The sequence below is a fragment of the Panthera onca genome, chromosome A3, assembly GCF_046562875.1.
Source record: "Panthera onca isolate mPanOnc1 chromosome A3, mPanOnc1 haplotype 2, whole genome shotgun sequence".
Taxonomy (NCBI): domain Eukaryota; kingdom Metazoa; phylum Chordata; class Mammalia; order Carnivora; family Felidae; genus Panthera; species Panthera onca.
The window spans coordinates 55,392,050-55,406,239 of NC_138341.1; the positions used below are offsets into that span (position 1 = coordinate 55,392,050).

At 39.8% G+C, this 14,190-nt stretch overlaps 1 protein-coding gene across 10 annotated transcripts in view; it reads left to right on the forward strand.

The window, feature by feature from the left end:
• The window catches only part of LOC132695322 (E3 ubiquitin-protein ligase RNF113A), a 506,126-nt gene that overhangs the window by 439,073 nt on the left and 52,863 nt on the right, over positions 1 to 14,190 (forward strand). For all 10 annotated transcript variants that reach the window (XR_013554665.1, XM_081795262.1, XM_081795263.1 and 7 more), the window contains one exon: positions 13,544 to 13,704. The gene's annotated coding sequence lies outside the window, so the exon portion shown is untranslated. The remainder of the gene's footprint in view (positions 1 to 13,543; positions 13,705 to 14,190) is intronic.

Below are 14,190 nucleotides of genomic sequence, written 5' to 3' on the forward strand. Positions count from 1 at the left end.
AAGTGATCAAGGCTCCATCTCTCTCATATTTTGACACCTGTCAAAGAAGGCACAAGTCAGTGAAACCAGCAATCTTTTTTCAAAGAGATAATTCATTCCTCAAACTGGTTTTGCTGAATTTGAATGCTCAAAAAAATCATTAGTTCACTTTTTCAATTTTATGACAACTAGAGCCTAGAGGTGACTAGATTTTGTGCCTCTCATACCTCCTTAATAAAAATCCAAGAGTTTTACAACATTGAAAGGTAGCAAAGTATAGTGGTAAGGACCTCAGTTTTAAATGAGAAGTCCCAACTTCAAAGTCCATTTCTAGCTATTTGACCATGAGATATTTATTTAGCATAAGCTTTGATTTCTGTCAAATGGGCAAAGATCAGATATTGTGAAGATAGATATTAGCTACTCTGTAGTGGAATTAGTGCTGACACTAGTCTTGGGACTTGAATCACAGTGCAAGGCCATCTATTTCTAATAGCGTCTTGTGTCTTTTCTTCCCACTGAGATTTACAAATTCCTATGAGCAGGTATTATATTCTTTGTCTCCTAGTGTTCCACAGTGCCCAAATCAGGGTTAGGACATGTAAGATGGTCAGTAAATATTTCCTGAATTTTACTGAGTCAATTCCATGAAGAGAAAGCACCCAAGGAATGAGGGAGCATCTTGAGTTATGGATTCTTGCCATTACTATGTCCCTAATTTTGAATGTGTTTATTTGTCCTTCAAGACCTATGTTTTCTTGTTTGTAAAACAATGTTGGGTCAGCTAGACCCCTAAGAATGTGACTGTTTTGTTTTGCTTGAGAGAGAGAGAGAGAGAGAGAGAGAGAGAGAGAGAGAGAGAGCACACCAGCAGGGGAGGGGCAGAGAGCAAGGGAGAGAGAGAATCCCAGGCAGGCTCCACACCCAGCATGGAGTCAGACATGGGGTTTGATCCCAGGACTGTGAGATCATGACCTGAGCCAAAATCAAGAGTTGGATGCTTAACCGTCAGAGCCACTCAGGCACCCCAAGAATGTGTATTATAGTGAATTTACATGAAGGCTGATGAGCTTTCTCTGGAAATCTCCAACTAGGTCACTTTCTGTTGCAGAGGTAGAAACAACTTGTTTCAAAGGAGGTATGTCTTTGAAGCTTCTAGCCCACTACTTCTTGCAGGGAATATCAGTATCTGGATGTAACAATTCTTTATTCTCATTTATTAAATCCTAAAATCTGGTTTTCTTGCCAAATTAAAGACAATTACCAATTCCTCTTTTTTCCACTTTAGCTACAGCCTTGCAGAGGGCAGGTTAGGAACTCTGTGTGAATTCCCATACAAGCTCTCAAGAGAGTGATTGAATACAAAGCAGACCTCTTTTCTGTTAAACTCAGAATCTTACTTGATCTTACCTATTTCAAGGTTGCAATTAGGCTGTTTCCTTGTTAAGTATAAATCAAATGCATTTGAACTCTGTCTTGGGAAGATGGCAAATGCTCAGTACCAAAGTTTCTCTCTCTCAGTCTGATCAGCTTCTCAGGCGTTCATCCTTTTATATGATTTCTTTCTTTTTTTTAATTTAAATCTTACTTAACATACAGTGCAATGTTGGTTTCAGGAGTAGAATTTAGTGATTCATCACTTACATACAACACCCAGTGCTCGTCCCAACAAGTGCCCTCCTTAATACTCATCACTCATTTAGCCCATACCCCCACCCACCTGCCTCCATCAACCCTGTTTGTTCTCTGTTAAGAGTCTCTTGTGGTTTGTTTCCCTCTCTTCTCTTCCCCCCCTCCCCATATGTTCCTCTGTTTTGTTTCTTAAATTCCACATATGACTGAAATCATATGGTATTTGTCTTTCTCTGACTGACTTATTTTGCTTAGCATAATACATTCTCATTCCATCCATGTCATTGCAAATGGTGAGATTTCATTCGCTTTGGTGGCTGAGTAATATTCCATTGTATATATGTGTGTGTGTGTGTGTGTGTGTGTGTGTGTGTGTGTGCGCGCGCGCGCGTGTGTGTGTGTGTGTATATACACACACACACATACGCATACACCACATCTTCTTTATTCTTTATCCATTCATCAGCCACTGGACATTTGGGCTCTCTCCATATTTTGGCTATTGTTGATTGTGTTGGTGTAGACATTGGGGTGCAAGTACCCCTTTGAATCTGTATTTTTGTATCCTTTGGGTATATACCTAATAGTGCAATTGTTGGATAGTAGGATGGTTCTATTTTTAGGGTTTTTTTTTTTAATGATTTCTTATTTAAAAAGATATCCAAATGTTGCTTTCCACCAGAATCTGGTTGCCCTGATGTGATACACCCAGAAAGGGGAACAGATGCAGTGTAAGGGGTTTCCACTAGAACTAGACTCTTACCTACCTCAGATTTCTCTACCTCCCTGCCCATACTTCTGACGCTGGACATATGCTGGAGTCACTAACTTCATAAGGGAAATTTTCTGAGATGGTCAGATACAAAATTTGAAGATCAGTTACTCCTAATCATAGTTGGAGAAGTATGGCATCTCATGCTCAGCATCCACCCATTCATTCACTCAACAAAAGTTTACCGAATGATTACGATGTTGTAGTCTCTCTGTAAGACACTGTTTTCCTCTGTGTAATTTCTTGTACTTGTTTCTCAGTATCTTAGGCTCCTCCTCTTCTTTCTCCCATGTTCCTACTAATATAATACCTTACTGTGGGGATTTTGTCCTTGAAATTTTTCTTTTGACTGTAGGGTAGACCTAAGACAGGGCATCATATTTCCAGGTTTGATAAGACAAGGGCAGTTAATGTTAGGAATGGACAAAAGGGGCCGGACTTTGGCACCAGACCCACTGGAAAGGGCGTGGGAACGAACAAAATGCCTAAGTTGCCTTGGACAGTATAGAAGCTCACAGTTGTCCACAGAAAATTGCCAAGGGTCATGGTGATTTCTGTTCTCAAACTAGATAAACCAAGACTTATCACTCTCTGGGTCTGAAGTTCTCAATGATAAACAACTTCATGCCTGCCCTTCACAGTAGAGAGAAAGGAAAGTGCCCTTACATGTCTCTGAAGGTCTTATTTTTGGTAAGAACACCTACCATGAGCTCTGCCTTCTTAAGAGATGTCTAAGTGTACAATATAATATTGTCATTTACAGACACAATGTTGGTTAGAAGATCTCTAGAACTTACTAATTTTGCATAACTGAAATTTTATGCCCATTCATTCGCCAGTTCTCCTCATCTCAAATCTTGACCTTTTCATTCCCAGTCCGCTGAATCAGCATTTTGCCATAATTTTGGCTACTCTCATATTGGCCTTGATGGTCACTGGAGTCCAAGGAGTTTCAAACCCTGCTTCAAGAAAAATTGGGACATACTGTAAAAATTGATAGACTTTCATGGTAAAGAGTTTACCGCTCCAGAATGCCAGCCAATGCTATGAGGATGTACACAAGAGTGCACAAACATTTCTTATGATCAAAGGCAGGATGCCCTCCTACACACTAAAAACCTAAGGTAAAAAACAGAAATCATTGGCAAGCTGCCCCTAAACTCCAGCCAGTAAACACAACAAGAGCGCAGCTTCTTATTCTGTCAGGAGGAGTTCTGTGCGACACAGCACCTGCCACAAGCCTTTGTCCACAGGTGGCAAAGCTCCTGCCATCCCAAGCAGCACATGGCAGAGGGGAGGCAGCAGCTGACCTCCTTAGTAACCTGTTATGACAACCTGACAGCAGACCGGCCGGATGCTCCAGACTGTCACCAAATATGTCACAGAAGGCTTCCCAGGCTTGAGCATTTAATTTGCTTTACATAAAATACAAAGTTAGACTCCGGTTCTTCCTTTCTCTTGCTTTTAAAGCAAAACTCCATTCCTTTAAAAGAGGAAATCTAATAGGCACTCCCCATATACTAAAAAGAGCAAAGTAGAAGTCCTTTGGATGAAACTGAGAGTGGGTGATAGAAATGGGCTGGAGCACATCTGCTTAGCTTTCTCACATTATCCAACCCGCTTAAAGACCTCCAACTAGCACCCTGGACTGCAGTTTGACAAACAGAAAAACTTTGGGCTAGAAAATCTCCAATGCACCTCCATTTCAAACAAGCTTCATGAAGGCCAGGCTCTGTCTTGGTCATTCCTGAATCCTGAGAGCCTAGCATGGCTCTGGCATATAGTAAGTGTACACGCGCACACACACACACACACACACGCACACACATGCACACACACACACACACACACACACACACACATTTGATGAATAAATACAAGACTTTTTTTAGATGTCGTGAAATACATCTCTTTATTTCAGATTATAGCTCCCTGTGACCAATAGAGTTAGAGTTGGTTTTCAACATTAACCTCCCCTTGTGACCATGCACCTATACCTTCCCCAGCTTTTCTCTGCACACAGACAAAAGCTCAGCTTTAGCTTCCTTGGGATTGCATCTAAAGTACCAAATGTAAATGTCTCCCAAATGGGGAGACAGCTTGTTTATACAGGAATAATTGCTTCAGCACAGTGTCCTCCTTTATAACAAAACTTGAAGAAAATGCTGAGTAGTCAGATTCCTTACCTTTGCATTAGGAAAGAATTTAAAACCTATTTCAGTCCTTTCTTTGGCCTCATGTAAAAATAAAGCTTTTCTCCCCAAGCTTAGGCCTAAGCAAAGAAATCTAACCCTGACTTCTACTTTCCCCAAGCCCCCAAAATAAGTCCAGGTCATTTTGAAATAGATTTTTTCCCTCGTTTCCTTAAATCGGGGCCAGTCAGAGATGGACGGATGTTCCTGTGCCAGTTTGAAACTGCCGTGAAGGGTGTAAGTGATGCGTCTCTACGTTGTTCCCTCCTCCGCCCTCCCCTGAAGAGGGCAGTGCTAAGTGTGGATCCTGCCAAGAGAAGGCCGGAGGCTTCGCCTGAATCTTAGGGCAAGCCATCAGGTGGCAGATTTACCAAGGAGCCCGCCTGCTGCTTGACTTCATTACTGTTTATCATCATGTCTACTTCTTCTAAAATTTTTCTTTATTTAATCACCTAATACTATTTTTATTGGCCTGTCAGAATGTGGGGGAGAGTAGAAGGGAATTCATTTCATGTGTTGTGGAACATTATTATGGTAAAATATTAGGACAAGTCTATACCTTCCTCCTTTGAAAAATAAGATACAAAACCAATTAAAGTTAAGTGATTACTGAAATGCATCTAATTAGTTATTAACTTACACACATCAAGCTATGATGGCAGCTTTCACAGCAAAAATCCTGTTGGTGTTGATACAGAAGATAATTGATATCACAGAGGCCTCTGCTTCTCAGGCAATTGCTTAAGAAAGCACCTTCACAGCTCAGAGCCTTCTCTCCCTTTGGGTTGGGGTACATTTTCGTCAATCTGACAAGATCTGTCACATATTATCAGACAATTGATCACCGACTGCTTGCAAGTCTTAATCCATCGTTTGATCACACATCAAGAAAAATTGCTTTTTATGTCTTACATCTTGGCCATGAGAAAGGGGAAGAAAGCAGAGACCAGGCTTCCGGCTCCAGCTCATTACTTTTTTGCAAATGATAGATGGGTTCACTAGGCAATTTAACTTTAAAATGATCTTTTCCCCTTTCTCAAATAAGCAAAAAGAAGGAGCTTTGCAGCACAAGCTGAGCGGAGAGGGAGTCTGCCTGCTGTTCCTTTTGTGTCTCAATAATAGGCGCCCATGTGTGGATGGAGGCACGTATGGTTAGCAAATATGTATTTACTTAGCATTACTGCATCTACTTCTAAATAATAGGATTTAAAGTGGACACACACAGAGAGACTAACTTCCACTCTCCAGGACATAGCTATAATCATTTTACACATTTCTTCAAGAGCACTTATGTTATATATAAAGTAATTTGAAATGACTTCTAGTTTACCAAAAAAAAAAAAAAAAAAGAGTATTATATAATGACATAGCGAAAACCAGTTCTAAAAAAAAAATCATTTCCCCTACCATGAATCCAGTTATGTTATTGTCAAAATCCTGACCTTATGTATATATAGTAATACACATTCTAGCTTTCTCAGAATGGGGCAGAACCTAATAATGCGGGAATTAGCCCTGTTTCTAATAATTGATTGCTACTTAATATCAAAAAAGAGAAAGCATCTGTAATTATCAATAAAAGAATAGCTAAAACCTCAAAGTTTTTGAGGGATTCTCTTTAAGTTGTCAGCGTACCCACAAATACCCTGGTAATCTGTGAATAGTATTCCTGAAGTTCGCAGCATTCAGCCATTGCAGTTGCGTTCTTTGAGGCCAGGAAGGAAAAGTCCCAATTCCTCATGGCTTACCTTCCCACTTCTCCTCTGCTAAAAACCTCCCTGGGAATCCTTCACTATTGTACATCCTCTGTAATTTAAAGACACAGCTGAAAGTCAGTCTTTGCATGCTTAAGTAAAATGAAAGGCACTGAGAGATGTAATTAGTGCTTTTTCTTTGTCATGCAACTCGAGACTGACAGTGTTTCCAAATAGTAGCCACTAAATCTTAAAGTCAGGCAGTACCTGGCTCGCCTGCAAGCTTTTGTCAACCAATGGAAAACACTCTAAGGCCAGGAACTGGACCCCAATCTCTAGGAGAGTTTGTGTCAGGCACAGAAAGAGTGTGCCAAAAAATATTTGTTCTGGTGAAATGCACATAAAACCTCTAGCTTAGTTAGAAGTATTGTACCAAAGTCAATTTTCTGGTTTTGATCATGTACTTATGTAAGCTGTTATCACTGGGGGAAAGTGGAGGAAGGATACATGGGAATTCTGTTCTCTTTTTGCAACTTGTAGGTGAGCTTAGAATTATTTCAAAGTACAATTTCAAAAAATATTTACTGAAGGGGCCCCTGGGTGGTATAGTCAGTTAAGCGTTCAACTCTTGATTTCAGCTCAGGTCATGATCTCATGGTTTGTGAGTGCAAGCCCCGTGTCAGGCTCCACATTGACAGTGTGGAGCCTGCTTGGGATTCTCCTTCTTCCCCCCCCCCCCCCCGTCCCTCCCCTGGTCATGCTCTCTCTGTCTCTCAAAATAAATAAGCAAACTTAAAAAAAATATTTGCTGAAAAGAGAATGAATGCTTCTGTAATTCTTTAAGCCTTCTGAATGTGCTATGCGTTTGAGGCTCTGAGGTCTCAGAGTCCTCTCATGCACCTTTTTTTCTTGTTTTTATTGTACCCCTCTTTCCACTTCAAGCCCTGTGTCCCATGCCCAGATTCTGATTCTGCCTCTGGTCCTCTAGATGTGGTGCTTATATCTGACCTTCCCCGAAATTTGGCTGCTAGCCTTCCAAGAGGAATTTTGTCGCACATTTCCTCTTCTTCTTGGCCTGGATTTTCTCTTTGTACCACCACTGCATCTTTCTTGGTGACCTTCTCAGCACCCAGTTTCCCTTTTGCCCAGCCTTTGTGTGTGTGTGTGTGTGTGTGTGTGTGTGTGTGTGTGTGTTGGGGAGTGATGTACAGAGTGGAAATGATGAGGGGTGAAGCTGAGATTTAGTCTGTGGTAACCTGCATCTCTGAAATAGATTTCTGTTTATAAAGAACAATTTCCTGCTGGGGAGAGACTCTACGTAGTTTATCAGATCCATCAGATTGAACTCTTTGGCTTCACTATATATTTTGTGAAAATACTATTAGAGCCTTCAAAGTTTAGCTTGCTCCATATTTGTTTTCACTGCTGGGTGTCAAGAGCATGATCCCCGTCATCTTAATTGACAGAGAGAGTAGACTTACTGAGACTACATCCTAAGGCCAAACAGCATGTCTGGGCATTTATCTCAAACCGGATTTGCCTTTGGGAAATCAGCTGGGACCCTCAACGATTTCCCCACCACTCTGTTCAATGAAGGGACAGTTGAATGCAATGGTTAACAACACGACACGGGGGCCATGTTATTTTGAATCCAGCTCTACTTACTAGGAGTGTGACTAAACAAATTAATCTCTTTGTATCTTAGTTTTGCCATCTGTAGAATGTGGATGATAATAATTCCTAGCTTATAGACATCTTGTGAGAATAATGAGAGTTAGTGTTTTGAGAAGTACCGAGCTCGCCATCGGTTGGCACTCAGTGAGTGTAACTATTATTCTCTAATGCCTGTTCTACTTCCATTTCCTGTATCACCCTCTACTGGCTCCTAAAGGTTCAGTATGGTGACTTGTGCTTAGGAATAAGAATTTTAAAAAATGTTTTTTGCTTTGAACATTTCCCTAAGTGTCTGGAAATAATAGAAGATAATCAAATAAGTCTCTGAAATAAGGTTGGAAATTAATCAGTATCAAAGAAGAAATCTAATACAGAGTCACTCAGATTTCTGAATCTACTGATCAAATCCCTGTTGGGATGCAGGCTGTAGTGGAGATGCTGGTGAGCTTTGTGGAGACGTGACCGCATACCTGAAACTCCTTGAGCTGGCTTTCTCCTTGTAACTTACAATGCTCTGAGCTGGGGGAGGCCAGGGTGGATTTCGATTAGACTAGAAGTCACACTCCGAGAAAGATAGGCTTAAAGACATGGTTGAATGTTGCCTTCCCTTCCCTTCCCTTCAATTTTCTTTTAATAGCAAATACAAACTGAAGATTGATACTTGGATGACTCTAGCTCCCAAGTGTTAAATGGGATGTTTAGAGCCATAAAGCACTCTGATGTAGCCATAACTCTGGAATGGAACTGTGTTTTCAAAGGTGCCTCAGTTTTCCCAGTCTTTGCTATGGCGAGAGCTATCAACTGACACTTGAACTAATGGCATCCCAATCCCAGGCAGTTGGCATCCATTCCATCCCTCCCCTTCTTATCAGCAATACAAAGTACTAGAAACTTGTTGCCTGAATCCTTTCTCATTAGCTCTGGAGATGCAGATTAAAAATCATTCTTTGGTAGTATTTATTAAGTTTATATGATCTGCTTTCCAAGCAGCATTTAGAACAAACAATGAGTTATAGCTAAATCCAATGTGAGCAGGCAATAGACTCAAATTAGAAGAGGTAAAATTAAATTTTCATGTATCATAAATGAAATATCCATTAGGGACTTCACAATGACCTTCAGGTTCAGCAAGTTCTGTATTAAAACTTCCAACCTGAAAGATACAAGTGCTGGGCCAGATAACATGCATTTCAGGTACTATGGAGGAAAAGGCCCAGCCAGCCACAGTAAACAAATGTAACTAGTTTTGGAGAAATGCTATTGACAGTAAAATTCTAATTTTACTCCAGCTCCCAGAACAGATGTACCTCCGAGTCCATAGACTGCAATACTTAACTGCAGCTACTCAGCTGTGACCTTCAGCCCCAGGCTCACTGCAATAAAATTTTCATGCAACCATATGGAAGAATATTTTAATAGAGATTTACTGTCAGTAACTGTCCCAAAGGAGCAAATAAGGAAGCTGTAACATATTGCGTACAGTAAATCAAGGGGACTTCAATGGAAAAACGAAACCTCCCGGAGGCAAGCATCTTTAAAATTACAGGCAACACTTTGTACAAATATGTGTACAAAGGACTAGATATGCACTCAGTTAAGTAGCTTAAAATGGTTTCGATTTGCAGATATATTTATTTAGAATTTATTTATTGGATTTTATAAGTGGCAAGCACTTACCTGTCAGGGCTGAATGCCTCTGTATCCCCCTTCCCTGGGGCAAAACGGAAGTGAGGGAGGGGTGACTTCAACTGAAAATCTTACCAAACCCGGGAATGTGGCAGGCAGCATAAATTGCACCCTCTCTATAGCCAGGTTTGCTTCAATTTAGGGTGAAGTATTAAGCACAGGGACAAAATATTCCCTTAGCCAGTATATAAACAGTCCTGGGTGAGTTATTTGAATGGTTAAAAATTCAGCTTAAACAATAAATGGGGACACATGTTGATTAAAACTCCCAATGGGGCAGAATGCATTCAGAGTCCCTACTTGGATCCTTGATTATGCTTTACCCAACATTTTTGCATGTAAAATGTCTCCTTTTTGAGAAGCTATAAAATGGCGATTTTTGTATAAATGTGTGTTGGGCCTGTCAGAATCAATAAACCAGATCTCATGCTCCTCCTCCCCTGACCGTGTGTTTATTTGGAGACATGAGTCCACGGCACCGGGCCACAGGTGAGCTAAGAAGGAGGGATAGAGCCTGAGCGTGTCACCTCCACGGCTCCGCGCTTCAGTTCACTTAGTTACCACCACGACACCATTTCCTTGCTCAGCTTCAGCCCTTACTGTTAAGAGCATTTCAGTTTCAGATATTTGTTTCCTGAGGGCAAACAAGCAGCCATCTCCCCCTCTACTCAACTGATGGAAACTCTAATGTGAGGGGCAGTAATTCAGAGATAAATAGACCGAACACTGCCCTTGACAGTTCATATTTTATGGCGGAGAGAAGGCCTAAAACCTAAAAAACTCATGTGTAGGAGGCATAGCACAAATGCTTCATCTATGATACATAATGAAGGTACATGTCTTTGGCATCAAACCGAAAATCAAAATATCCAAGTGACCGTGAATATGGGAATCGGGTGATAAATCTTTATGTTTTGCTAAATGCCCGTGGGTTGTCACATTTGACAAAGAGTGATAACAATAGAAGAATTGTCATATCTGATAAATGTGTCTCAGGCATTCCATTCTTCTCTTGAAGTGGTCCCAGTTACTATAAAACACAGGTAACATGCACGGGTGTGCAGATTCAAAACAGGTTGGGTTACACACTGAAAGTGAATTATCTTGACTAATCAGAACCTGGCTGGAGGTTGTAATACAATAGGAAGCTTGAGACATTAGTTCATGCCATCAGATTAATGTATAAATCATGTTACATGGCTAACAATGAGTTTGTTACCCACCAACTTTCCCAGTGTTTCGATCACCGTACTTTTGTCACAGTTGGATATTGTGTTCTCTGGACCCTTTAATGGCACTCTATTTCACATTGAAATGGGAGTTGAAACTGGAAATGCTCCTCAAAACATGTTAGTTTGGGGACACAAATGTATGCATGATATGTGTAGTTTCTTCCTTTGAGAGAAAGGCTGATTGGGATGAATCTCCAGAGTCCTTGCATTATTTGGCTGTGACCATGTTAAGAATCACCCTTTTTGTCTTTATAAGGAATAGAATGGGCATGTAGACAATTTTTGTCTGTGTTTAATTTCATGAATTTACCAAGAAGGGTGAGTCATGTCTTAACTTTTTTGATCCCATCCCTAAAACAAGTGATGTCCGAATGCTTACTCATTAAAGGCATTTTCCCCTCCATCTCCTGAAAGGTTCCATGACCTTGGTTAGCTCTATACCCAAAGCTTTTGATTATCTTGGCCAGTACAGATTGTCCCTCTCCTCTTCAACCCACTCTCTATTCCAGCAAGTTGGTTTCCTCTTGACCTCCACAGGTTCTATATTTAATTTGTCATACCCTCAAGTCACATGACTCAAGAATAAAATTATTTTCCTTCCTTTGTGCCTCTCCAAACCTTAGCTTTCTTTTAAGACTCAGTTCAGAGCTCCACATCCCCAAACGATCCTATTGAGCCATTCTAGGCCCATCACTAAATGCTAAAGACCAAGTCATTTTCTACTGAGTAGTTAATACATTCTGAGAATATTAATAATTGTTTAATAAATACCCATTGACAATTGATTTGTTAATCTTTTGAACTTCTTTTCTTTCTTTTCACCACTTTGCCGTGTACTTCAGACTTGTACTTCCCCCAGAGAAAATGAAAGAATGTATTCTGAAGAAATTTTTATTCTTACTCCTCCCACTGGGAGCATGCTAGAAAGTAATCATTACTTAATGTAATTTTCCACCTATAGACATCATTTTACAAGCTGCAAATAATGTGAATAAAATATAACTATATACCCAACCAACAAACAAAATCTCCCAAATTAAAAGCAATATACAGCTGGAATGAATAAAATAATTTGCTAATTAGAAAAGTATTCATGATAGATGCTAAGCTTCTCACAGCTGGAAGTTATCAAACAGAGACTTACTCAAGAATCTGGGGGAGAGGATTTCTGTAAAGGATGGGAGATTAAGTTCAATAAATCTGGGGTCTCTTCCAAATCTGAGATTCTGTGATAATTGTCTGAATTTAACCAATTAGAAAAAAATGATTTTAGGAGTCCTATGAGGTAAGTTTTTTATATTCCAAATGTCTTTAAATTACAGCCAGAGTTAGGACATTAATTTGAAAAATATCTGAAAATAACTGGTCATTAATTGATGGACTGACTTACTAAAGTCAAAAGGAGGGTTTTTCAAAGTGGTATGGGTGTGTGGACCCAGCCACAAAGCACTTTGAAGTCAATCTTATTCTTAGAACATGCACCTACAGTTTAACCTGTACATGTAAATGGATGGCTACTGTGCACATTTTAATAAATAAGTATTTATGTGCCCACTGAAAATGGCCCAATGTGCCCAACGAAAATGAAAGTCTTGTCAATTTTCCTGTGATTTGTTAACCTTGAGTACCTAAAAAGAAGTAGTGAAATGCATTGCCCTGTTGGGTGTCCCAGAGAGCTCTACCAATGCTATGGTCCCCTACCAAGGTCAGGAAACCTATCTTTGCACAGTCATACTTTCAGACTTACAGTAGTGATATTTCACAAGTAGGCACCAATGTAGACATACCAACTACAAGCCTTTGGCATCTTATTGTTTGTTACCTAGATTTAATTGGTTCCTAAATATTTTAAGTGACACCCCTGAAGGCAGTGTCCATTATCCAGAATTTTTGGATACCAGATGCTTGGGTTAAGTAAAACCAAACATCTAATGACTATCATTTCTTCTTCAACTTAATGTAGTCTTTTGATATGTGTCCAGAGAAACCATGAAGTTTTGTCTTCTCATTATTTGGATTTTGGTGTGGTCAGGGTATGGATATTTTGAGATAAGGGTTAAAAATTTACTCATCTGAAAACTGTATAGTTGTGTACACGTAGAGTATACATAGGTATGTACAACTTGGTAGAATTTTACTAATTTGTAACAATTTAGGAAAGTTTTGGTTACAGGGTCCCTAAAAATTAATGCAGTGCTAATTCTTTCTAGTGAACAAGTGAACAGAATGAGGTATTTTCTGCTTTATCGGTATCTCCTAAACAAGTATATTTGTTGTTTACAAGAAAAAGATGCTTTGAAAATGTTTGAAAGGAGTTTATTCAGTTAGGTTAATGCTGCTTATGGAATGATTTTTACTCTTCTAATTGGGAAAGCAAACTTTTTCCCTTAGAAAAATAGGAAACTTCTCCCTTACCTGAAAAAACACAATTTTTGAATTAGCAATGTATGAATCAAAACTTTGTTACATGTTAAGAAACATCTGGAGTAAGTGTAGTTTATAGGTATAAACCCAGATATATATTATGGTTAAATTGAATGTATTTTGGTAAAAATTAGTCTGATTCGACCATACTAGTTATCATGCATCTGCTTAGTTAATTAGTCTAAAGTTTCCTGATTCACAGTTCAATGATGAGTTTTTCATGAACTTGTTGGATATTTTTATTCCATCTTCTTTTAGCCAGGATCATCCATAAATGTCCCAAGATGCAGCAGAGGGCAGAGAAGTGTGGTGGCTCTGGCAAAAGACTGAGGCTCTGAGACCACATCTGGATTTCTGTTTAGACACTTAAGAAGTCGTGACATCCAGAGCAGCAACCTAGCCCCTGCACTCCTGGTGAGGTAAGTCCCAACCATAACTATGAAAAAACCTTGGCCTCTCTTGAAGTAGGATATTGGATCGATCCAAAGTAATGATGTTGTTATTAATATTCTTTTCCTTGATGTAATTATAATTATTTGATGTAATTATACGAACTAAAATCGCTCATGCACAACTCCCTTGTGTGGGGGAAGCAGACAGTAAAAAGCATGAAATGTTTATCTGTATTATGGCTTTAGTTTCTCTTTACCCTCTTGGAGTTAGCTGCCTGAGTCTTGTTCAGTGTGACAGAAGATCATTCTAGAGGCTGGGAGGAAGCAATGAGATAAACTGTCTAGGTGGTGATGAGGTATGAGGTATGAAGCATCCTGTCACATTTCAGGGTGAAATTCATCTTCGACAAGATTTCCCCCACATCCCCCACCTCCACCATTTCACAGCTTGTATTCCCAGAACACGAGTATCAAGATTTCATTTGCCTTGGAGCCCTTCCAGAAATTAACAGC